The sequence below is a fragment of the Rousettus aegyptiacus genome, unplaced genomic scaffold, assembly GCF_014176215.1.
Source record: "Rousettus aegyptiacus isolate mRouAeg1 unplaced genomic scaffold, mRouAeg1.p scaffold_m13_p_10, whole genome shotgun sequence".
NCBI classification, from domain to species: Eukaryota; Metazoa; Chordata; class Mammalia; order Chiroptera; family Pteropodidae; genus Rousettus; species Rousettus aegyptiacus.
In genome coordinates, this window is record NW_023416285.1 from 61,826,443 (window position 1) to 61,852,614 (window position 26,172).

Below are 26,172 nucleotides of genomic sequence, written 5' to 3' on the forward strand. Positions count from 1 at the left end.
ATAGATTAAGTTGTATTAGAAACATTTTCAACAACATCTGAATTAAAATAAAATTTTTTTAAAAGCTAGGTTCAGAGGGATAGTTTACAAAAAGAAAATTTATAACTCCATTATCCCACCCTCAGAGTAATTTAGTTGGAATTAGTAGTAAAAACACTGGAATAAAAGTTAGAAAATTGCCATTTTATTAAACTTAATCATATTTTTATCTTAAACAAGTCACTAAACTTCAGTGGGCCTCAGTATTCACATCTGCAAAATGAACAGTTACTCTAGAGCTGTGTTTTAAACTGCTCCATAATTCATTCATAAATGGTGAGCAAGGATAGTTTCACTGGTATACACCTAAGCAGTCTCGCAGGGCCCCCATGCTCAAAAGGGCCCTGCCCATGAGTTAATGATCTGCGATTGCCATCTTGAAACTTTTAATAATTTTTTGACCAAGGAGATGCAATAGTTTCATCTTGCTTGGCCCCTGCAAAGTATATAGCTGGTCCTAATTATGCGATCAGTTTGATGGGTTGAGATCATCATTTTTAATGTCAAGGCATGAATATTTTTGCAAAACTCTTCTTCCACTTTTAGTTACATGCATGCATAGTTTTGTGTTTGAAAAAGGTGGAGCCGTGTCTTTGTGTGTATATTTTGTTGCAAAATAAAATTATCTTTTATGTGAGTTCTGATCAGTTATTAGACAATTCCTAAGATCCCTATGAGTTCTACCATTCTAGGATTCTATCTCTCTTATTATTAACCATGATAGCATAATTAAAGAGGCCTTTTATTCAGTAGAAAAAAAATTCAGTGGGGAAAATCTAATGATTCCAACAAAAAAAAAATTCAAATTCAAAGCTAGTGTTATTTTCTTTGGAAATGCTCCTATGTACAAAGAAAGAAAAATAGTAACTTAAAAATAAACATTCTAAATATGGAACAATAATATAAACATACTTTATAAATAAGATCAGTACCACAAAGTATCTAACATAAATACAGGAAAGGTATAATTACTATTTGTTTGCAACATATCAAGCATGTATACACCAAAGATTATAACATGCTAAATTGGTCTCTCATTATAAAATATACCCTCCACCATCACTATCATACACATTAACAGAATTATTTTGATCCTTCAAATATTCAGAGCTTCTATTAGGTCTTTTTTTTTTTTTTTTAAATAACATTAATGTGATTGTGTATAACATTCTGATATCTACTTATTGAACCTCAAATAAGACACACTATCCATTTCCAGTCAAGATGGAGTAGGTAAACAACACTGTGCTTGCCTCCTCTCACGACCACATCAAAATTACAACAAAACTACCAAAAAAATATCTTTGGGAATTACCTAAAGTGTAGCTGAACAGAAGTCCTACAACTAAGGACATAGAAAATAAGCCACCTTGAGAATGGTAGGAAGGGCTGAGATGCAAATCAGGCTGGTCCCACAACCATGTGTGGAGGTTGAGAATCAGGTTGGCTAGCTCAACTGCAGAGGTCTCCACAGAGAAATGAGGATTCCCATTCTCACAACGGGCTCCCTAGCCCAGGGTTTCAGTGCTGGGAAGAGAAGTTCCCACAACTTCTGGCTATGAAAACCAGTGGAGATTGTGGCTGAGTGAGATAAGGCAGCTGTAATTCCTCTTAAAGAGCTCACATGTGAACTTACTCACTGACAGACTCACTCACTCTGAGATCCAGAGCTGGAGCAGCAGCTCAAAATCTCCAGGGACATATGGGGAGAAACTGAGTTGTCTGGCCTCAGGGTAAGGGCAGGAGGGATAGCTTTCTCCCAGACCAAAGTACTGGCAGAATCCATTGTTTGTTTTTTGAGACTTCCTCACTCCCAGTGGTCAGACACAGGCAGCTGCCATATCCATGTCTCCAAATCTGGCTAACACAGTTCATTCTGCCCAGGTGATTGCCTGAGGTCCTGCCCCACCCAATTTGCAGGCCCACCTAGTTCATTTCTTGTGGCTTTTCCATACAAGCCGCCTGTCTTGGCTCATGCTACAACTTCCTTAAAATCTCTCAAAGGTTCACAAAACTCAAACAAGTGTTATCTGGCCTCAGCATATCCCATATCTCTCTCTGAACAGCCCCAAACTCAGCACCAGCCTCAGTTCCTGGCTTGGTCCACATAGGCACCTTTAAGCCCAGTACAGGTGGAAGCAATCTGCAAATTACTTGGTAGCTCATGCCAAGTGGCCCTGGAAAGGGAATAGACTGCAGCTGAACATGGCCTGCAGCAGGGCTTCTCCCAGGAGGCATAGGTCTGGCATGCCTCATGGCCAGCTTCAGACAAAACCTGAGTACCACCTGGGGCTGCATTGAGAACAACACACCCAAAGGGCAGACTGGACATACACCAGAGCCCTGCTAAAGCGAATCCTGCTCCATAGGGTCAGCCCCTTACTGTTCAGTCTTCACAACCCAAGGGTCAAGCCCTCCCATTGATATGCAAACAGCAACCAAGACTCAACTATAACAGGAAGGCACAAACAACCCATACAAGAGACAACCCTAGAGCACTAGGCTCGGGTGACCAGAGAGACTGCACTACTGGGCCCCACAGGATGCCTAATACATAAAGCCGCTCTACTAAGACTGGAAGACATAGAAGCAAACACAAAGAGGCAGCCAAAATGGGGAGACAAACAAACACATCCCACATGAAAGATCAGAAAAGTTCCAGGAAAGGAACTGAACAAAATGTAGACAAGCAATCTACCACATGCAGAGTTCAAAACACTCATTATAACGATGCTCGAGATGAACTCAAAGAGGCCCAAACCAAGACACATCATAATTAAAATGTCAAAGGTTAAAGACAAACAGAGAATCTAAAAATAGCAAGAGAAAAGCAGTTAGTTACCTATGAATGAGCTCCTATAAGACTGTCAGCTGATTTCTCAATAGAAACTTTGCAAGCTTGAAGGGATTGGGACATATTATTCAAAATGAATAGCCAGGAGCTACAACAAAAGAAAAAAAAGGTAAAAAATATGAATAATCTAGTAGCTATATATCTATCAACAAATACTTTAAAAGTAAATGGATTAAATGCTCCAATCAAAACATAGGGTGACTGAATGGATAAGAAAACAATACCTTACCATACACTGCCTCAAAAGACTCACTTGAGATCAAAAGATACACACAGACTGAAATTAAAGGGAAGAAAAAAGATTTCATGAAAATGGAAACAAAAAAAAAGTTAAAGTAGCAATACTGATACTGGACAAAATAGACTTTGAAAGAAAGGTTATATACTAAGAGAAAAAGAAGAATCCAGTTATCCCTCTTCTGGATATTTAATCAAACAAACCCAAAATACTACTTCAAAGGGATATGTGAATCCATATGTTCATTGTAGCATAATTTATAATAACCAAGATATGGAGACAACCTGTATACCCATTAATGGATGAATGAATAAAGAACAGGTAGTACATATACACCATAGAATATTACTCAGCAATAAAAAAGAATGAAATCTTGCCATTTGTAAGAGTATGATGAAGTTAAAGGGTATTGTACTGAGGAGGTGTCAGAAAAAAGAAAGACAAAATCCATATGATTTTACTTATATGTGGAACCTAAAAAACAAAATAAACAAATAAACAGAAAAAAATCATATATACAGAGAACATTATGATGGTTGTCAGATGGGAGAAGGATTGGAAAGTTGGGTTAAAAAGGGGGAAGGAATAAGAAATGCAAATTGGTAGTTACAAAATAGTCATGGGAATGTAAAATATAGCATAATGAATATAGTCAATAATATTTTAATAACTATGTATAGTATCAGATGGGTACTAGATTTATTGGGGTGATGACTTTGTAAGTTATATAAATGTCTAACACTATGGTGTACACCTGAAACTAATATAATATTGCATGACAGCTGTATTTAAAAATAAAAAATATATATATATTTTTTTAAAAGACACAGTATTCATGAATAGTAAGAACTTTCCAGAGATGGATGTGTTGACATAAAACTGCCAAATATATTCAGGTCATAGAAATTTTTTCATCTTTAGAAAGCAATGGCATTCTTTTTCTCTTAAAGAAACTAACTCTTATAACCTACATTTACAAAATATGACTTTTGCAGAGAGTAAAAGCTTTTTCTAGTCAAGCAGAAATAGTATGGAGTTAAAATATTTTCCTGACACACTTTAGACTGACCACAGTTCAACAGGTAAGAAAGCCCATTCAGCAGTAATTTCCATCAGAGAGAATGTTCAAAAGATAAAATTATGACTCCAAAGTGAACTGAAAGCCAGGAAAACCTCTGCTTATAATTATAGCTCCAAAACCATTTCAATTTAAGTCTATTTTAGAAACTTCATATAGGTGAATTACTTGCCAAAGTGCTGCCAATACATGTGTCATCCTGTGTATTTTGGACACTCATCACAAGCACCTTGCAGATAAAATAAAATTTGAATATACAGGGATTCTCAAGAAACATGGCAGAATTAGAGATGTACTCAGATCTCTCCCTTTAAAACAATAAGCCGAGCATCTAAAACTCAACAAAAAACACCCAAGTTGCACACCAGCACGTCTGAGCATGGGATCTGCACATAAGAGCTACCACAGGTCTGAACCCTGATTGTCGGGTGGTGGACTGGAAGAAAGAAAGAAGCTGCTTTTCTCAGCCACTGCACCTCCTTACAGGAGGAGGGGAAAGGATGAGGCAACTTCCCTGATCAGCCTGCCTGAAAATGCCAGAACTTCTAGCAGCTGGCAGCAGGGCCCAGTCATCAGGGCAGAAAGCAGAGAAGTGGGACAGGACAGTAGAGAAACAACAGTTGATTTTCACTGGCCCTGGCTCCAAAACTGAAGCCGAGCTGTAGCCCTCAACCCTCAACCCAGAGGGCCCCTCCCCATATACCCTCTGAGACTGAACATTGTGGACCCCCAGGGAAATCTGAGCAAATGCTACTGAAACTGTTGCTAACACTGACAGGGACTGAAACTGAGAGTAGCAAGTGTGATTAAATATCTACAAGAAAATAAAAAAAAGACATTTAGTCTTCATATAAAACAGAGATCCAAGAAGCTTAGATGCCACCTACTGGAAACCAAAAGAAAAGTGTCTTCTCTGTACCAGGCTAAAGAAAGACTTTTATATAATAAATCTTCTTTCTGGAAAACAACAACAACAACAACAAAATACACTTCCATTAGTGCCCAGGCAGAGAAATAGTCCATTAAACAACATGAACAACCAAAGTGACAAGACATCTCAGAAACAAAGAGAAAAATCTCCAGAAAAGCAGCTTACAGAAACAGAAATGTGCGACCTAAATGACAGAGAATTCAAGATGGTACTTCTAAAAATCTCAATAAAATCCAAAACAATTCAAATCAACAATTTCAGAAATTGAAAAAACAACTAGATAAGCAGAGCAAGGACATCGAAAACCTCAAAGGGAACCAAATAGAACTTCTGGAAATGAAGAACACACTGCAAGAGTTGAAAAATAAAATAGTAAGCTTGGGAAATAGAGTCAACCAAATGGAGGAATGGATCGGTGATATTGAAGACAGAAATCTAGAAATAAATCAGAAGGAAGAAGGGAGAAATTGAAGGATGAAAAATAATGAAAGAGAAATTCAAGAACTAGCTGATATCATCAGGAGAGAAAACATAAGAATAATAGGCATTACCAATGGCAGGAAAAGGAGCAGGGACTAGAAAGCATTTTCAGACAGATAGTGGACGAGAATTTCCCAGATCTAAGGAATGAGCTAGAGATTGGAATTCAAGAAGTAAACAGAACATCCAATTATCTCAACCCAAAAAGGCCTTCACCAAGACACATTGTATTAAAGTTATCAAAAATCAACAACAAAGACAGAATTCTCAGGGCAGCCAGGGAAAAGAAGACAGTAACTTCTAAAGGAAAACCCATTAGATTATCATCGGACTTCTCAGCATAAATCTTACAAGCCAGAAAGGAATGGAATAAAATATTTAAACTATTAAATGAAAGGAATTACCAGTCTAGAATAATGTATCCAGCTAAGCTCTCACTTAGATATGAAGGAGAAATTAAAACCTTTCCAGACATACAATAATTGAGGCAATTCTCCACTATGAGGCCTGCACTACAGGAAATACTGAAAGGTGTCAGCTCACCTGAAACAAAATAACAAACAAACAAACAAAATACATAATTAGGAGTAAAGTGACCAGCAGGCAAATAGAAGCAGAGAATTGAAACTCTGACTAAGAACACGGCATTATAAGCTTAAATAATAAGAGAATTGCTATAGCAAGATAGTGATGAACGTTCAGCATACATAGGGACAAATTGAGATAACAATGACTGAAAGAGGATTCAAAGATTCAAACTCTCAAAAGGTAAAAGAGATAAGGCACACACAGAAGAAAATGGATGACTGTATGTGTGTGTGTGTGTGTGTGTGTGTGTGTGTGTGTGTATGTATCCTTTTCATATTTGTAATGGTAACCACACACCAAAGATTGAGAATTGAAGTATATATTATAAAACAAGAACCAGAGGCAAAACCCACAAAAGCTAACCGAAAGAAAGAAAACAGAAACACAAGGACAAGGACGCAATGGAACAACCGAGCTACCAGAAAGTGAAAGATAAAATGGCTGTAAGAAGACTTCATATTTCAATAATCACCCTAAATGGACTAAACTCACCAATAAAAAGGCACAGTGTTGAAGATTGGATCAAAAAACAAAACCCAACCATATGCTGACTCCAGGAGACATCACAGCTCCAAAGACTCAAAGTGAAAAGGTGGAAAACAATATTTCAAGCAAATGACATTCAGAGAAAAGCAGGAGTTGGTAGAAGTACTGATATTGGATGAAATACACTTCAAAATAAAAAAGATAAAGAAAGATACTAAAAGGTACTGAGGGAAAGAGAAAGAGAGATATTGAGGGACACTTTATAATGTTAAAGGAAATCATGCACTAACAAGACATAACACTTATTAATATCTATGCTCCCAATCAGGGAGCCCTGAAATATGTAAAGCGATTACTAACAAAATGAAAGGGAAAAACAGACCAAAACACTATCACAGTAGGGGACCTAAATACCCCACTGTCAGAGATGGACAGATCATCCAAACATAAAATATATAAGGAAATAACATCCTTAAATGACACATTAGACCAACTGGACACAATTGACATTTACAGAGCCTTCCATTCAAAAACGGCTACTTATACATTCTTCTCTAGTGCATGTGGAACATTCTGAGAATAGATCACATACTGGGGCACAGAAATAGCCTCAACGAATATAAGAGGGTTGAAGTCATACCAACCATATTCTCTGATAATAATGCTTGAAACTAGAGATCAACTGCAAAAAAAAAAAAAAAAAAAAAAGAAAAAAAAAGAAAATCAGGAAAAATTACAAATACATGAAGATTAAACAACATGCTACTGAAAAATAACTGGAGGTCAGGGAAGAAATAAAAAGAGAGACCAAGAGATACATAGAAATGAATGATAGATAGTATAGCATATCAAAACTTTTGGGACATGGCAAAAGAGGTCATAAGAGAAAAGTTCATATCATTACAGGCCTATCTCCAAAAACAAGAACAAGCCCAAATAAACAATGTAATGCTTCATCTTAAAAAACTAGAAAAAGAAGAGCAAATGAAGCCTAAAGTTAGCAAAAGGAAAGAAATCAGCAAAATTAGAGCAGAAATCAGTGAAATTGAAAACAAAACACTAGAAAAAATAAATACAACAAGAAGCTGGTTCTTTGAGAAGGTTAATAAAATTGACAAACTCCTGGCTAGACTCACTAAAGAAAAAAGAGAAAGGACACAAATCAACAAAATCAGGGATGAAAGAGGGAGAATTGTGACTGACATTGCAGAAATGCAAAGGATTAGGGAAGAAAACTAGCAAAGCAAATACAACAACATATTAAAAATATTATACATCATGATCAAGTGAGCTTCATCCCAGGGGCACAGGGATGGTTAAACATATGCAAATCGATTAATGTGATTCACCACATAAATGAATTTTAAAAAAGGAATCATATGAGTATTCGATTGATGCAGAAGAAGCCCTTGACAAGATACAGCATCCATTTATGATCAAAACACTTAACAAAATTGGTATAGAAGGATAATACCTTATAATATAAAGGCTATATATGAAAAATCCTCAGCCACCATTATACTTAATGGTGAAAAACTAAAAACTTTTCCTCTGAGATCAGGAATAAGGCAAGGCTGTCCACTATCATCACTGTTATTCAGTATAACACTGGAGGTCCTAGAGAGTGGAAACAGACAAGAGAAAGATGTAAAAGGCATCTAAATAGAAAACAAAAAAGTCAAACTGTCACTATTTGCAGATGACATGATTCTCTATATAGAAAACCCTAAAGATTCACAAGAACACTACTAGAAACAAGAAGCAAATACAGTAAAGTCTCTGAATACAAAATCAACGTTCATAAATCCACAATGTTCCTATACTCTAATAATGAAGCGCCAGAAAAGAAGTGGAAAAAATAATCCTATTTGCGATTGCAACAAAAAAAATAAAATACCTAGGAATAAATTTAACAAAACATGAGAAAGGACCTATATAATGAAAACTACAAGACCGTATTAAAAGAAATCAAAGAAGATACAAAGAAATGGAAAGATATTTCATGTTCTTGGATTAGAAGAATCAACATAGTTAAAATGGCCATATTACCTAAAGCATTATATAGATTTAATGCAACCCCCATTAAAATCTCATCAGCATTTTTTAAAGAAATAGAACCAAAAATCATCAGATTCATAAGGAAGCACAAAAGATCCCAAATTGCCAGAGCCATCCTGAGAAAAAAGAACAAAGCTGTAGGCAAAACCATACTACAAAGTAACAGTAATCAAAATAGCATGGAATGGGCAAAAAACAGACACATGGACCAGTGGAACACAATCGAGGGTCCAGAAGTAACCAATATTTATATGCGCAAATAATTTTAGACAAAAAAGCCAAAAACATATAGTGGAGAAAGGAAAACCTCTTCAATAAATGGTGCTGGGAATACTGGAAAGCCACCTGCAAAAGAATAAAACTAGACTTTTGTCTATCCCACACACCAAAATTAACTCCAAATGGATTAAGGACCTGAATATAAGACCGGAATCAATAAAATGCATAGAAGAAAACACAGGAACTAAACTCAAGGACCTTTGACTTAAAGAGAGTTTTATGAATTTGACCTCAAAAGCAAGGGAAATAAAAGCTAAAATAAATGAATGGGACTGCATCAAACTAAAAAGCTTCTGCTCAGCAAAAGAAATCCTCAACAAGGTAAAGAGACAACTATCCAAATGGGAAAATATATTTGCAAGCAATGCCTCCAATAAGAGCCTAATATCCAAAATATACAAAGAACTCATATTACTCAATAACGGTAAAAAAACAATCAAATCAAAAAATGGACAGAGGACCTGAACAAACACTTCTCCCCAGAGGATATACAAATGGCCAACAAATATATGAAAATATGCTCAACATTGCTCGCTATTAGGGAAATGTAAATCAAAACTACAATGAGATACCATCTCACAAAGGTTAGAATAGCTATAATCAACAGGACAAGTAGTAACAAACGCTAGAGAAGATGTGGAGAAAAAGGAACCCTCATACACTGCTGATGGGACTGCAAATTGGTATGGCCACTATGGAAAACAGTATGGAGGTTCCTCAAAAAACTAAGAATGTATCTACCATATGATCTACCCATCCCTCTACTGGATATTTACCCCAAAGACATGAAAACCCATCTCCAAAAAGATATTTACACATCGATGTTCATAGCAGCATTATTCACAATGGCCAGGACGTGGAAGCAACCGAAGTGTCCTACGACAGATGATTGGCTAAAGAAGCTGTGCTGTGGTTCATATATACAATGGAATATTACTCAGCCATAAGAAGAGATGAAAATCTGCCATTTGTGACAACATGGATGGAACTCGAGATAATCATGCTAAGTGAAATAAGCCAGACTAAAAAAGTTGAAAATCACATGATATTCTATGTGAGATATAAACCTAAAAGCAACAAATGAACAGGAGAAACAGAGACTCGGGGACATGTTTGGACTAGTGGTTACCAGAGGTTAGGGTGTGGGGGAGAAGGGAGGAAGTAGCCTAGATAAAGGGGCTCAAATATAAGGGGGTTGTGGGAGTTTGAAGTGGGTAAAGGGTATCAAATATATGGTAGCTGAAGGAGACTGGACTCTGGGTGGTAATCATACAATAGAATATATAGATGTCAAATGAAAAATCACACTTTAAAATTATATAATTGTATTAACCAATGTTACTGCAACAAACTTTTAAAATAAGAATAAATAAATAAATGAATGAATGAATGAATGAATGAATGAAATTGTATCTAGAGGAATATACAGATTCTGCATCTGATAAATAACTATCATTTTTATTCTGTGGTTAAGGAAGTCATATTTATATTCTGGCTGGGAAAACATGCAAACAGCATTCCTGTGTCCCAGTATTAAGCAAAAGATCTGATAGGAATATACCCAGCAGTAATAAAACCAATCAATGTCACGTATACATCAAGAAACTAGCTATACCGTTAGGCAAAAAAAAAAGTCATAGATAAAGTCGACTGCCTAAAGTTAACTTAAAGGACCCACACTTGTCTCTTGTGACAGCTCTAGCCACTATTTTGTTTTCTCTTATGCTTAGCCCTCTTATTAGCAGAGAGGAGGTGAACATTTTCCCAGACACATCTTCCAAACTTACTGTTAGTGTTACAGTGATGCAGTATGAATTCTTCTAGTCAAGGCTCAATCTGCTGTGAGAACTAGGGCCACTCAGTTAGTTACAGAGAAGCTCAATTGTTTTCTCATCTATAAAATGAAAATTTATATAATATCTAGTACACATAATTAACATACACAAATGAAATAAATCTTACATGGGAAAATAATTTGTAAACACTGAATTGCTAGTATAAAAGGTAGATTACTACCTTTGAGTTAGATGAGAAACATTTCAGAAAGGATTTATTTAGATATCTGGATCCTCCAACTTCCCAGAAAAATAGTTATAAAAGAAGACATAATTCCAATATTGTGAGAACACTAGAACAATTAGTAATAATTATAAGATGAATGGAATTAGGGTGAAAAAAAATACACAGTTTTATTATCTATCCATGTTTAGCCACCTGAAAAAAGAACAAATCTGCAATTCTGAAAGAAAGGAAAAAACTATGCTTACAGCCATAGAAACATCACTGGCCACAGATTGGGGAGTTTTGCTTATCCTGTAGGAATTCTTTTGTGCCAGCTAAAGGATAGTTATTTTCTTCCATCTCCTCCAGCTCAACCATCACTATTCCACATACTACACACATATATACCATTACAACCCCTATTAATATTGAGTATTTAGGGGAAAGAGAAAGACCTGAAGAAGTGACCAGCTGTGGTTAGAGAGATGGGATGTCCCTTACCAGTCTGGTCTACATAATGTGCCTAAATGATGGACAGGAAACAAGGGAGTGGTGGGGACTCCAAAACCAAATTATGGTGCTAGTTCTAGGGGAAGAGTAAATGAATACCATTTTTGCATTAAAAAAAATGGCATAAAACAAATAGAACAGCAAAGCATTACAAGTACTAGTTTCCTATCAGAAGCCTGTTTTTCACTACAGCATAGAGTTTTCATGATCTGACCTCTGCCTTCTCCACCATCATTTTTTGGCCTTTTATATTGCATTTTACATTCTGGCAACAACACAACTCTTGTATTTCTTTATTAATACTATGTTGTTTCTGTACTCAACGATTTGCCTTAAAATAAAAACAGCTTTCCTTTCAGACACATGTTCTATCTTGTTGCTGCCTCCACATTGTTAGGCTTCATTTCAAGTAACAAGTTTTTCAAAAAATCTTTTCTAAATGCAAAGCTTGATGTTGTGGCCTTCTGCGTTCTCAGAAAATTTTATGCATGGACTTGTACTACATATATCACATGAAGAAAGTCTATACATATATTTCTGCTCCCTTCAATTGCATCAGGCAAACAAGTTCCCTACCTAGGGCAGAGACTGTGTCCCTGTCTCCACTGTAGTACTAGCACTAGACACAGTGCTTCTCTACTTCTTTCCTAGATAAGCAGTTCCTAGAATTTCAGAGGTTCTGAGATTCTGGGAAGCACACAGGTGGTTTAGGACAAACCCACAAGAGCTAAAGGTAAAGAAAAAATAGAGCCAAAGGAGAGCATGAGACAATCTAAAATTGATTGTTTGAGCTGACAGTCCAGAACTATCCAGTAGACAGTTAAATCCAAGAGTGTTGGCACAGGGGAAGGAGAAAGCCAAGCACAGATAGGAGGAGAGAGGGGAGAGAGTCAAGCATACAGCAAATGGATTATACCGGCATATTGGAGGCAGAATCTGGAACTCTTTCGCCTGCTAGGTATCTACGCTTCAGAAGCCTTGAATGAAAGCAGCTCTTGTTTCGGGACTAGAGTGAGAGTTGCTGTTAAAGATACAAAGAAGGCAATTTCCACACGGAATATCTTATTTGAGACTCACTACATCTTTACCAAAACCAATACAAAATGTGACTTAATGTCACAAACACAAACAAAAGGGGATAAATAAGAAACTAAAACCTGTCTTCTGTGAGCCACCCCCCCCCCAAAAAAATTCCAATCTATATTACCCTAAAGGTGTGTTATGCTAGCTGCCACATTATGAAAGACAGCAAATCATTAAAACAACTTCACAGAATGATTAAGTATATTGGTTGCAATGCTTCATAAACTGCTTTTAGGTGAATTACATGCAGTTTCAATGTATGTTAATGAATGGTAAGTTAAACTCAGAAATGTAATAAACAAAAGATTTTATACACATACACACACACATGAGTATGTGAAATATTTACAGTACCTAAAACTGCCTGATTTGTATTTGTAATAAACATGTGAATTTATTAAAGAGCCAAGGGAAAAAGTTAACATGAAATATTCAGAAGGAATAGTTTTATCCAAGGGAATATTTCATAGGCAGATGGAAGTGAATATGCAAAATTGTTCCAGTTAAGCAAATGTCTCAGATAAATTTTCAAGATAAAATATGTCTTCAGTCCTATGCAATTTGCATTATTTTTAATAGTTTGGTACTAGATGGTTTTTTTTATATGACTTAAGTTATTTTATCATCCTACTCCTTTGAAGAAATACTGAGAATGAAAAACTAAAATGCAAGAAAAGCTTCTAGCTAAGCAGTGGGTAGGAGAAGAAGTAGAATAATGATGTTTTCACAGGACTCTGAAAGGATGACAGATGTACAAGGGAAAGTTCTTAAACATATTGGAGATGAAACTCATTAAGCCCCCAAACTTCATGATATCTGTCTCATCACTCAGTTTGGGATTCATTGCACAAATGGTTCAGTACTTCCAAGATGCATTAGAGTTTGTGCCCTAGTGTTAGAGCCCCTTTCCTGGAATTACCATATTAAATTTATAGATGGAATTCTGAAGAAAAAAAAATGTAATTCCAAGGTTAGAAAAGAATGCATGTCGCAGGGTTAAGAGATAGACTCTAAATTTTAAAAACAAACAAACAAACAAACAAACAAACAACAAAAAACCCTGTATTTCGATTCCTAGTTCTAACAGGTATAAGATATGTGATTATGAGCGACTTGCTAAATCTTAGTATGTTTTTGTTTCCTTGTCTGTACCTTATAGAGTTTCTGGGAGAAATAAATCATACAATGATTTTTTTGTATGATTTAGTAAGTCCATGGGTAAGGACAGAAACAAATGGCTGAAGTAAACAAATTGTGCAACATGCACAAGAAGTGTTTCTATTGCAATGATCTATAAGCTCTAAGAGTTTCTATCACTTATATATGACATTAGAATGCTTCCTTAACTAAACTCAAACTCAACTAACAAATGAAAACAAGAAATCTGACTTTTAGTTGGAAACATAAATGTAGTTCACACAATTTAAAAGAACCAAAGGCTCCAATTAATTTAACATTAGCTAGAAATAATTGACTGCCCAATCTTAACAGGAAAAAAAAGGAATATTTTGAATATTTGTGTTCTTTACTTAAAACAGACAGAAGATGTGAGTAACTTATTTCCAAGTTGAATTACTAAACTCTCATGAGTAGTCATCAGAAATTGTTAACACTCACCAAGTTTCTCTGCAAATATAAATGATTTTAAGGCTATAATGGATCTTTGCTATCATCAAGTCAAAGCACTTGCTTTCACAAGAGGAAACGGAACCCAAAAGACATGTGACTTGCTCGAGGTAATACAGGGTAGTGATCAGAGACCAGGTACCAGAATCAGGTCCCTAACTATAACAGTGTTGTTCATTTTAAGACATCACATTGACAGTGGAATGAATTTACTAGTATAAACTAGAGAGAGACTATGCTCTTTGGTATTTGCTTAATATTTGTCAATTCCTATTGAGAGTCAAGTATCCCATATAATATGCTGATTAAAAGGATATTTAAAAATTGGCTATCTTCAAAAAATAGAAAAGAACTAATTTAAGTTGTAAAATTAGACTTAATCATATATTCCCAGAGGGACAGAGTGAAAGAGAAGATAAAAGAAGATAAAGATAATTTTCTTCATAACTTTCTTCAAGGATGTGAAAGGTCATTATCAAGAGGAAAGTGTCAGTTGCCATCGAATTCAAGGCCAAAGAATAAACAAAATACCAACAGATTTTCAACCATTGTGATAGATTGTGTTTCCATAGATGGCCACAGAAATACCTCCCATTCAATAGATCGCTTTACATTTCCCACTCAACAAGAGGAGTCTTTCCTTTCTCCTTGAACATGGGTGGGTCCTGTGATCTGTTTAGAACTAGAAAATGTGTTAGAAGTGAAGCTGTAATAACTTTCTTTGCAGGGTCTTAAAAGCTTCCAGCTTTACTGTTTAAGATGCCTTTTTTGGAGACCCAATCACCAAGCCGTGAGGAAGTACAAGCAGACGTGTGGAGAGGACCACTTAGGAAACTGAGGCTCTTGATTGACAGTTAGCACTGAGCTCCCAGCTGAGGGTGAGCACCAATTTTCAGCATATGATTGAAGTCATTTGGACCTCCAGCCTCCCAATATCTCATGTAATTCACATAAAGCAGAACTGCTAGGAAATGCCCTGCTCAAATTTCTGACCCAGAAAACAATAAACAGGTTAAATGGTTAAATGATTGTTGTTGGTAACTCAATGAATTAAACTCCCAACGGTCACTTTCTGCTTATTCTTCAGGCTATATCCCCATCCTATGTGCTTCAATAACACACTGTAACGCCCCACAGTACTTTGTGCTCCATCTTAATCATCTCTTCTCTTTACCTCTCGTTGTGCTGCATACAAAAAAAAAAATTGTTTTATATAGTAATAGACAACTGCAGCAACTAGAGAAAATGTTGGGGGATCCTAACTATACATGTAACGCTTATAGGGACAATACTTTTTCCTACAGATAATGTATAGTTTCTAAAGTACATTAGTTTACATTGAGTAAAAAAGGTCATAAAATATTTTTAAGCAAAATAATATCTCTAGGTTTGAGCTCTCTAGCTACACCTTTTCTCAATTCCATTCGGGTAATTCCAGGGATCCCCAGAGACTGATTCTCATCAGATGGGTCCTTTTTACAGTTCTACAGAACTCATTTTCTCTTTTTGTGCTTCAGGTTGCTAAAGTACCGTTTCATGCTGTAACCAATGCTACAATGAGCAGCGTTGCCATTGAAGCTCGCCACAGGGGTGCTACTGGTGTCTGTTCATTTCTGAATGCTTAAGGTGCTAAGATCTTCACAAATGATATTGATTAAGTCAAGCCCAATATCTTGTGAACCTTCTCAATCAGGACAAATATGTGACAATAACTGCCCTGCTGGAGCTACTGGTAAGCCTTTAATACTCTACAAAAATTTGAATAAAAGTCTTACGCTAGACTGAACAGACACTCTCTCATTCATTCTTTCAACAAATATTTATTTATTTAATGGCACAGTTCTCAGCACTGGGGTGAAGTGGAAAACAAGGCAGACAGAGATTCTGTTCTCATAAAACTTGCAGGCAGACCAAAACCAAACACGTAAAGGAAATAACTACAAATTGTGATAAGCTATAAAACACCAGAATGCTGTGATAGAACAAGATTAGGGAACTCTACCTTCACCCACTCTTTAAAGGCTAGGGATAGCCTTTTTGTGGAGGTGGCACTTTAACTGAGTTCAAGAGTATAAGCCAGAGCAAAAAAAAAAAAAAAAAAAAAAAAGGCAGTAAAAATTATTTACTGACAGAGGAAACACTATGTCCAAAGACCCTGAGGTTTAAAAGAATTTGCTCTTTTCTAGGAGCCGAAAGGAGACCAAAGGACTTGAAATAGTGAGCTCTGGTATGAGTGGATTAGGTGAAGTTAGATAAACATGCAGAGAGTAAATTACATAGGGACTTATAGGCCAGAGGAAAAAAAAATTGCACTAGAAGTGCAATAGGTATCAAATAGCAGCTAACGAGGGAATGATGTGATACCATTCAACTTTTAGAAATATCAGCCTGGCTACTGTGATAAGAATGAAGGAGAACAGACTGAAGGAAGACAAAAATGGAAGTAAATTATAAATCCAAGGGAATATTGGGCTAGAGTAGAGAGAGTAGAAGGAAAAGAAAGATGTTGAGATATGTATTACAGCATTGCCCTTCTTCCTTGAACCAGACAGTGAATCTCAATTATCTATTTCATTACGCAGTCCTTCAAGTCAATAAACCCCTGTTGAGCATTTATCAGTCCTTCAGTTCTTCTGAAACTTCGGTGACGATGGCTTTGCATCAGCTAATGTCTATGGTACAAGGTCACATATTCCTCAGCAAAAACCTAAGGTACAAAATTAACGAGATTTTCTGAACTGTACCAATTCCTAGCAAATAAATTCAATTATGATGGCCAAATCAAAGATGTGGTCTCTTCTTAAATTTGTCTAAAATACCTTAAATAAATGTAATCTACCACATGGTATCTTGTCATTGTTCTACCCCTATTTGATACAGCAGTAATCCAATTATTTCAAACCATCTTTGCTAAATTTTATGCTTCTTTAGAGATACAGAGAGCACAGCACCAGCAGTTTGGGTTTCATCCCCCATTGAGCCTGCTACTCCACTGCACTCAACAGCTGGCATTCTTAAGGTAAAAGAGAAAGGGAAAAGCCAAATAATGCAGTAACTCTGAGCCGAAGGCAACTCTATTAGGTTTGCCAAAGGCCAGGGGCTTAACCAGGCTTCCACAGGTACAGTGTAAAAAAAAGATATAATGGATCTTAAATTAGAAGTATAATTCTTGTAATGTAAGTTCTGTTAAGAAAGGTATTTTGAAGTATTAAATGTTGGTTACAGTTCATAGCTACATATAAAATGAAATTAAGAAAGTGTCTTTGTTAATGCTCTGAAAAAGTCTACTTAAAATGTTGTAGTTTTGTTTCTTTTTATAGGAAAACTCCTTGAAGGCAACAACCAGTATCAGTGACAACACAAAATGTGGGCATTGCTGAAGCCATTTAAAGGGACTTCCTTTCAGTGTGGGTGACAGTAGTTGCCTGAAGTTCATGTAAAATTATGATGCTTTATCTAAAACAACTAAGACTCTTTTGGAGGTCAGGATTGTTTTGTGTTTCCATGGTGCTATATGCAATGTGCGATGCACTATACATGAAGAAAAAAAGGTTTGAACCTACGAAGCTCTGTAAAGGGGTGAACAAGAAACAGAAGGCTCTGCAGATTGAGAATATGGTTATTAAAAAGGTAAATGACTTTCAATATCCAATTTGAGTTGATAATGAGACATGTCCTCTATGATTCCTTTCATTTAAAAACAATTGTAGTAATAATTACAGGTAAGTTTCAAGAGTGGTCATGTGACTCTGTAACACGTTTATGTATGCCCAAACCTAAATAATATCTTCACTAAATATATAATTAGACATAGCTAATTCTTCACACAAGTATATTTTATGTGTATCACTATCACCTTTGACTGAAGCACTACTAGTTTCTTCCAAATGTTAGCAATGTTAGTATAATTTCAAATACTAAAAGAGCATGACACAAGTATTATTTATCCTATATATGAATTCAATAAAAGTCTTCTTTTTTTTCTCTTAGACATTTCTCTCTCTAAATTTCCAGATGGATAACAGGGTTTGACATGTGTTAGTCTGAACCAAATGTGTTTTCTTGCTATTCATTCTCATTCTCTCTCTCTCTCTCTCTCTCTCTCTCTCTCTCTCTCTCTCTCTCACACACACACACACACACACACACACACGACACAGGCAGAGAAAAATACCATTAGTTAATGGATGCATTGCTAGAACAGAAATCAAACTGAGAGCTCATAAAGCAAAGCAAAGAGAAGATAAAATGCTTCTGACAGTATATAAAGAAAAAGCAGGCTAATTGCCAACTCAGAAAAAAAAATACTTTAGGTAATTATTTTAAAATCATATGACATAATTTTTATTACTGGACTAAGAAAATTAAATATATTGAAGTTCAGAGCAAACTCAAGGTTTTCACACTGTTTCTGACATTCTCCAAAACTTCAGATTCCTCTCTCCTTCACACTGCAGCCACTCAAGCTTGTATAAAAACACACACTAAGTGCCATGAAACAGCAGGTTCCTTTTCTTTAAGACAGATGCATTTTATGAGCTATGTTAAAAAATAAAATAGCAACTTATTTGCTGCATATTATTGTTCAGATTGTAATGAATACTTTTGATGAAAATTACTGATGTGAGCTGAGTTGTATTCCCCCAAAATTCATACGGTAAAATCTTAATTCCTAGTATCTCAAAATGTGACTGTATTTAAAGATAAGGTCTTTAGAGAGGTAACTTGGTTAAAATAAAGCCTTTAGGATGGGCTCTAATTCAATACAATTGGTGTCCTTATAAGAAAAGGATTTTAGGATACATACACACACACACACACACACACACACACACAGAAGACCAGGTGAAGCCACAGGGAGAAGTCTACCACCTACAAGCCAAGGAGAGAGACCTCGGAAGAAACCAACTCTGCTAATACATTGATACATTTCTAAGCTCTGGAATTGTGAGAAAATAAATTTTTGTTATTGAAGCTACCCAGTCTGTGGTACTTGGTAATGTCTGCCAGAGCAAACTAATACAGCTACTTAACTTCATAAATTCAGGGCAATAAGCACTCCCTGAATACAAATACTGGTAGTACTATGTATATCACTTTTCCATAAATATCACCTACAATTAAATGTAAATAAAATTGAGAGAACTTCTTATAAAATGAAACTGACACAATCTGTGGTTATATATGTGTCTTCTTCACAAGTGTGGCCAAATGTTTTATATCTTTAGAGCTACAACAGCCATCAGGGGACACAACTGGTACATTACAGACCCAGCTACTGTGCCACAACACAGAAAAGCCCAGAACTGGAATATAGAAATAAAAAAAATAAAAAAAAAAGGCTATATAGCATTAGCTTCCTGAGGTGATGATAAATTTTCTCAGGCAGGAGATAGTCTGCCTCATATCAAAACAGACTGTCCCAAGTTAAAGTCACCTCGACTCCTTGTCCCTGCTCTCAGGTTACATGTAAAACTTCTAGCTGATATAACAGTTTCTTCTGGTTACTCCTTTATATGTCTGTCTCAATTCACTGGATCAGAATTTGCTCTACAACAAAGACCACACTCCTGGCATATCAAAAGCATATGTGTTTGATAAGTTGATGAATAAGTAAATGAATGACTACGGAAATAAATGAATGAAAATAAATCAAAGATTCAGGGCATCTGAGAAAATTTGAAACAGCAGGCAATCAGCAGTGCAGGCAGACGAATTGTATAACAGCAGAAATAAGTATAATGAAGTGATGGGACAATACATATTATTCAGCCCCTGGAGGTATTATTCAATCTCATTGTCATTTAGTCCCAAGAAGACTAAACCCAGTTACTTTCATCTTTGGTTATATGGTTATAACAGATCTAACAACCAGCTTATATCAATGCTGAATCAATGAACTTCAGTCTTTCTTTCCAAGGAAAAGATTGATCTCAGAGTCCCTGGGGATAAGGAGACCTACATTTGGAAAGTGATTTAAGAACAAAACATTTTTAAGCTCCATAAGGAAAAGTTATATGTCCAAACTATATCCCTAACCATTATATATATTGGGCCCTCAACATATAATTATTGATTGAATCAACTGGAGTTAATTCACTTTCAAAATATACCCAAGTTAGCTCAAATATATAATGCTCGCAAATTAATAAAAGCTATACTATGAAACAAATTTCAATAATTAACTGATCCAGAAATACCAAATGTGAATGGGTGACATTTAATGAAAACAGCCCCTCCAGTACCATCCCTCACCGAGTCATGCAGAGCCTGTCAATCAACCTTACTCAGCTCCACTCAATATTTGGTCTGCAGCCAATGAGAAAGCATGTGGGTCAAAAAGCTTAATTAAGATGTGTTCTGGTGCACTCACTATGCCTGTTATTTTAATGTAAGCTGAGCGTTCATCATTTTAATTACATATTCACAGCACTTTATCCATCTATGAGGCAATCAAATTATTCAAAAGATGAACTATTTGCTTTTTTGATCCAAGGGAAAAAATTGTAGGGAGGGAAAGGATAAAAAAGGAGGTGGAGTTGATAAAAGAGGATTTAAGAAATCTGACATTAATTAGATACATGCCATGTGCCAGCCACGGTGATAGGCTCATAACATTTCTCATCATACAGTCCTCACAATAAGCTTCTGAGGCAGGCATAATTATCTCCATTTTACAAATGAGATAATTGAATCTCAGATATTTACTAAATCAACTTAGTTTAAAACAATAATATTTATTTATTTCATAATTCTACAAGTCAGTAATGAGGCTGGGTTCAGCTGAGAGATTGTCTGGTCTCTGTTGGGCTCCCTCAAACATTTGTGGTCATTGTAGGTCAGTCAGGAGACTCTGGTTCCAGGGAATGACCAGCAATCAGCTGGGGACGCTTTTCTTTCCCATGGTCTCTTCACTTGTAATGAGAGGTCTGGGTTCTGAAATGCCGCACATTCTATTGGCAAAGCAATTGTAAGGTCAAATTCAGAGTCAATAGACAGCACCTCTTAATGGGAGGAGCTGAAAAATCACATGGATAGAGTGGAGAACTGAAAATATTTTAAATCACACTATTAAGTGGTTTTTCCAAGATCATCCAATCAGTAATCATTGAGACAAATTTTAAATTCAAGTCTTAAGTCTTAATCTTACATTCTATTTGTTCTTCCTTCAAGCAAGGCGCAGTTATATACATGGGAGGAAAGGGTCAGATTCTATCTGATTAAGCTGAGATAACTCTGTATATCTTCATACTTTTGGAAACCTAATCCTCACCTAGAGGTCATTTGGAAATAAACTAGCTTTCCACCTACAGAAAGGATTCTCCTATACTAACTTGCTTTCCTGGATCAATGTCAAGCTATGTTTCACATGCAATGCACTAAATTGAGCAACTGCTTTTGAATCATGTATGAAAATCATTATATACAGAACTATATGACAATAAATAAAAAGCTGAACTCAAACCAAAAAGCATAATTTTCATTTCATTGGAGCCGTAGGAACTCTCTGTGGAGCTAGTGTTATAAATACCACTCTAATTATTACTGTGACTTCATTTAATAATGCTTCCTCTAGGAGAGGGGAAAAAATGGCATAGATGTTAGAGGCTTGGTTCATCCCTCTTGCGACCACACCAAAGTTGTGACAGAAACACAGGGCAAATAGCAAGCAAAGTCATCTGGGATCTAGATGAACAGAAGCAGTACAACTAGGGAGAGAAATAAGAAATCATAATGGCAAAAGGTAGGACAGGGCGAAGACAAGAGGCTGCCCAATCCCGAGAGGCTGAGTGAGACAGAGGCCACAGAAGTAGCTGCAGACGCCTCTTAAAGGGGCCATGACCATGACAGGAATTTCACAGTGATAGATCTGCATGCCCTGAGCACCAGCGCCAGGTCAGCTGCTTAGGGGGCACTAGGGACTTACAGGGGGACACTGAGTTGTCGGAGCAAGGGCCAGAGGTGAGGCTCTCTCCCTGGCAGAAGTTCTGGCAGTATCCACTGTTCCTCTCTGGAGCCCTTCTCCCTCCCGGGGTGCAGACATGGCACTGCTGTGGCTGCGACTTCATTGAACTGGATAACAGAAGTCACTCAGCCTAGAGGATTCCCAGAAACTCCATCCCCCCCAACTCACGGCCCCACCCAAGCCACATCCAGACTAAAAGAAAGAGGATAGAAAAAGATATTGTTTTGATGGACCTGGAGGGTATTACGCTGAATGAAGTTAGTCAGATAAAGACAGATATCACATGATTTCACATACAAGTGGAATCTGAAGAACAAAACAAAGAACAATAACAAAAATGAAAGCAAACTCGGATACAGAGACTATTTTGAGGGCTACTAGATGGGAGAGGGGTTGGGGAGATGGCTAAAAAGGGCAAAGGGATTAAGAAGTAGAAATAGAGAGCTACAAAATAGACATGGAGATATAAAGTGTAGCATAAGGAAAATAGTTAGCAATGCTATAATAAATATGTAAGGGGGAAGAGGGGTACTCGATTTAGTGGAGTGATCACTTTGTAAATTATACAGATCTCTAATCACTATGCTGTACAACTGAAACTAGTATAATATTGTATGCCAACAATAATTTTAAAAAATCATTGAATTTTACAATATAAATATGAGCAACTAATTATCTATTATATTTTAATGTAGCCAGTAAAATAAATAAATAAAAGCTAAACTTGTAAAAAAAAATGCTTCTTCTACATGTGAAGAAAATATTAAAAATAAGATTAGAATAGTCTTGCTTTCTACCTTGCTTCTATGCCCTATGGTCAATATTTATGTCTTCTTCTTTTACAGATCTTGTTCAGAAGTTTCCAGATCTTTTCATATTTCTCTTCTCAAGCAGTTTCCTTCAAAATACGTTATTCCAGGTTGAATTGTACTCAGTTTAGAATCAATCCACTTGCTTCGTTTTTGGTACTCTTAACAATAGCAGCTGTCTACTTTAGCAAAATGGATTTGTCTTCCAAACTAAAAATTATAGAGAGAACAAAATAAAATTTTTTTAAATACTAAAATAAAGAGCCATTTTTTGCTGATCTATCGGTACTTTCACAGCCTGAAGAAGGAACAATGACAAGTGGAATTGTGCCTTCTCTGGATTACAAAAAGAGATAATACAGAACTAAAGCTCCATATATTTGCTATATTTCCCACGCATAATGCTTTATCTCACCAACTGTAAGGTTTTCTCTGATCACTGTAAATTTTCGAAAACTCAAACATTATTTTAATCTAGAACAATTCTCAGCAACTGCCACAATACTACGTAAACAGTGGTTATTTAAGAAAAGCGTTTTGAACAATAAAAACTACTTTGTTAACTATAATACATACCTATTAAAAGCTTGAATTCCCAGGCTATTTTTGCTCTTCATCTGATTAATTGCCAAAATACTTAATTTAATTTAAAAGTCAGGGAATGGTTCCCAAAAAATAAAAAATAGAATTAATAAATTGTTTATGATCCTTAATAGTCTTTCTTTTACTGGCAAGAACCTGTTAGAAATGCTATATACTAACTGTTATTGTTCATCTATTTGTTTTGTTTAATTATCTTGAAATATTTGGTGGATGAGAGAGAGTGCTTAAAAAAAAAAAGATTTCAAAGTGCAGATTTCAAACTAACCAAATAACAAGAGGCCACATTGCAAAAGTCGAGCACATAATGCTCTTCTATTTTAAGAAAACTATTTCAGCAAGGAGTTTTTCAGAGAGCCAGCACTCTTTAGAAGTCATACCCTTGAGTAGTCACAAGTACACCAGGAATGGGGACTGTCAGATTAGGGGGGTTAGAGGCAAATCAGTTCAAGCAGTACGTGTACTATTAGCCTCACCCTGACCTCTCACCACAGGAGTACCTTATAAGGCTTCGAGCTTGACCCTGAAAATGGTGTCTTACAAAAAGAGCAGGAAACTTCAGCCACTGGGCAAAGAATGACCTATATGGGAAAAACTGAGGATGGCTGTCTTGATGGGATAAAAGAACTCCCACAATATTCAGAAAATAATATCGAAGTTCAAATATATGTATATATATATATATTTAGAAACTGAAATGTGGAACTGACCACACAGATGAGAGTAGGAGTTATGAATAATAACAGCTAACTTTGACCCCATGTGTCATATATTGAAATAAATGTTTTATTATTGGTTCATTTACTCTTCACATTAATTCGAGAAGGTAGATACTATTTAATCCTTATTTATAGGTAAGAAAATTGAGCAAGAGGTTAAATAATGTTCCCTAGTTTATACGGCTAGTACACAGCAAAAACTGGTTTGAACCCACAGCTCTCTGATCCCAGAGCCCACATTTTTCACACTTGTATACTTACTGCCTCTTAAGTGCAGCCTGGGGTTCCATTTAGATGAGGGAAAAAAATGAGCATAATTGTATTGCCTTTACATAGGAAAAATTAAGTCATACAACTAAACATAAGTAATATATATGTATATGTGAATATTTTGTATAAAACAATCGTTCTAATAAAAATATGATGTTACATGTAAATATAAATTATCATTTTCAGGTACAAGAGAATTGGGTAGTGTCCATTCTCTCAGCTTTCATAATAAAGCATTAGCCTTTCCCTTACCATATCTGTTACTCAAAGCATATAAGCATTAAGTTGCCAGCTCAAAATTCCAAATCATCGGGTCTGTGTCTGAAATAAAGAACATGTTGTTTTTTTGCATACCCTATATAGCAATGGTGAAAAGTTGTACCTTCTATTTACAACTTGCCTACAAGGAAAATAATATTATTTTCACTACAAATGAGACTAAGTTTCCACATGATTAAAAAACTTGCCCAGCTTGTAATCTCTGTGATTCAAGTATGAGTAATACTTCCAACCTCTGATATTACAAATTTTGAAAGTACATATCTATGTATATAAATGAGGAGTTTATTGATTGTGTAAATACAGTAAAATCTGTATTTCAGATTTTCAATACTGATACACATCCAAAGATGGTCATAGTTTTCTGTTTCTTAAATTTGTGTAATCGTCAAACACGTTTTTTCATGGGACTGGTTTCTAGAATACATGCTTTTGAAAGTAGTATGTTAATAAAAATTATATCAATAAAGAACAGAGATTTTGAGTTTTATCTCTGAGGTCTTTGGTTATCTATGCTGGAAACAAATGTAAATGCCAAAATCATGCTACCTCCTGTGGACACCTGTTATTTCTGCCTTCATAACATCCCCTTCCTCCTCCTTCTTGAACCAATTCCTTGATTTTCCTTTTAGAAATCATCCCTACCTACCAAGTCAATCTACCTGGTTTAGATATGATTGATCCTATCCTTGACTTCAGGTGGAGTCCCATGAATCAGCCCGACCAAGTAACATCCTACTGGACAGAAATTGTTTAAGAGGTGGATACATGATCAACACTTAAACATTTTTGCTTGAACTCTTGGAAAAGAGCTCTTATAACCAGGTTTGTTAAACTTACAGGATGTAAGTCTGAAGTTGCTGGGGGCCTAATGGAGAAGGCTCGACAACAAATAAAACCTATCTAGGAAAACAGAACCAAGAGGTAGAATCCTCATGAAAGTATTTGAGTCACTGAGTTGAGCTGAGGGCAAACAATGTTATATTTTTCAATTACATAAGCCATTTTTTTTTCTTTTTTCTCAGGCCATTATTAGTTTGGTTTTAGTCACTTATGACCCAAAGAGTTCTGATTCAAGTACTGCTCTACATAGGGAGACCATTTCCCCAGTAATAAATAGCACAGGTAGAATGCTTAGAAAATTCATAGTGCTTCAGAGAAGTTAATTCACTTTCATCAATCTAACCTTATATCTTTTATCCTAATTCTGGTGCAAAAAATATCACAGGATTATTGAAAAGAAAATCTCTTTTTTTTTTTTACGACCAAACAAATAAA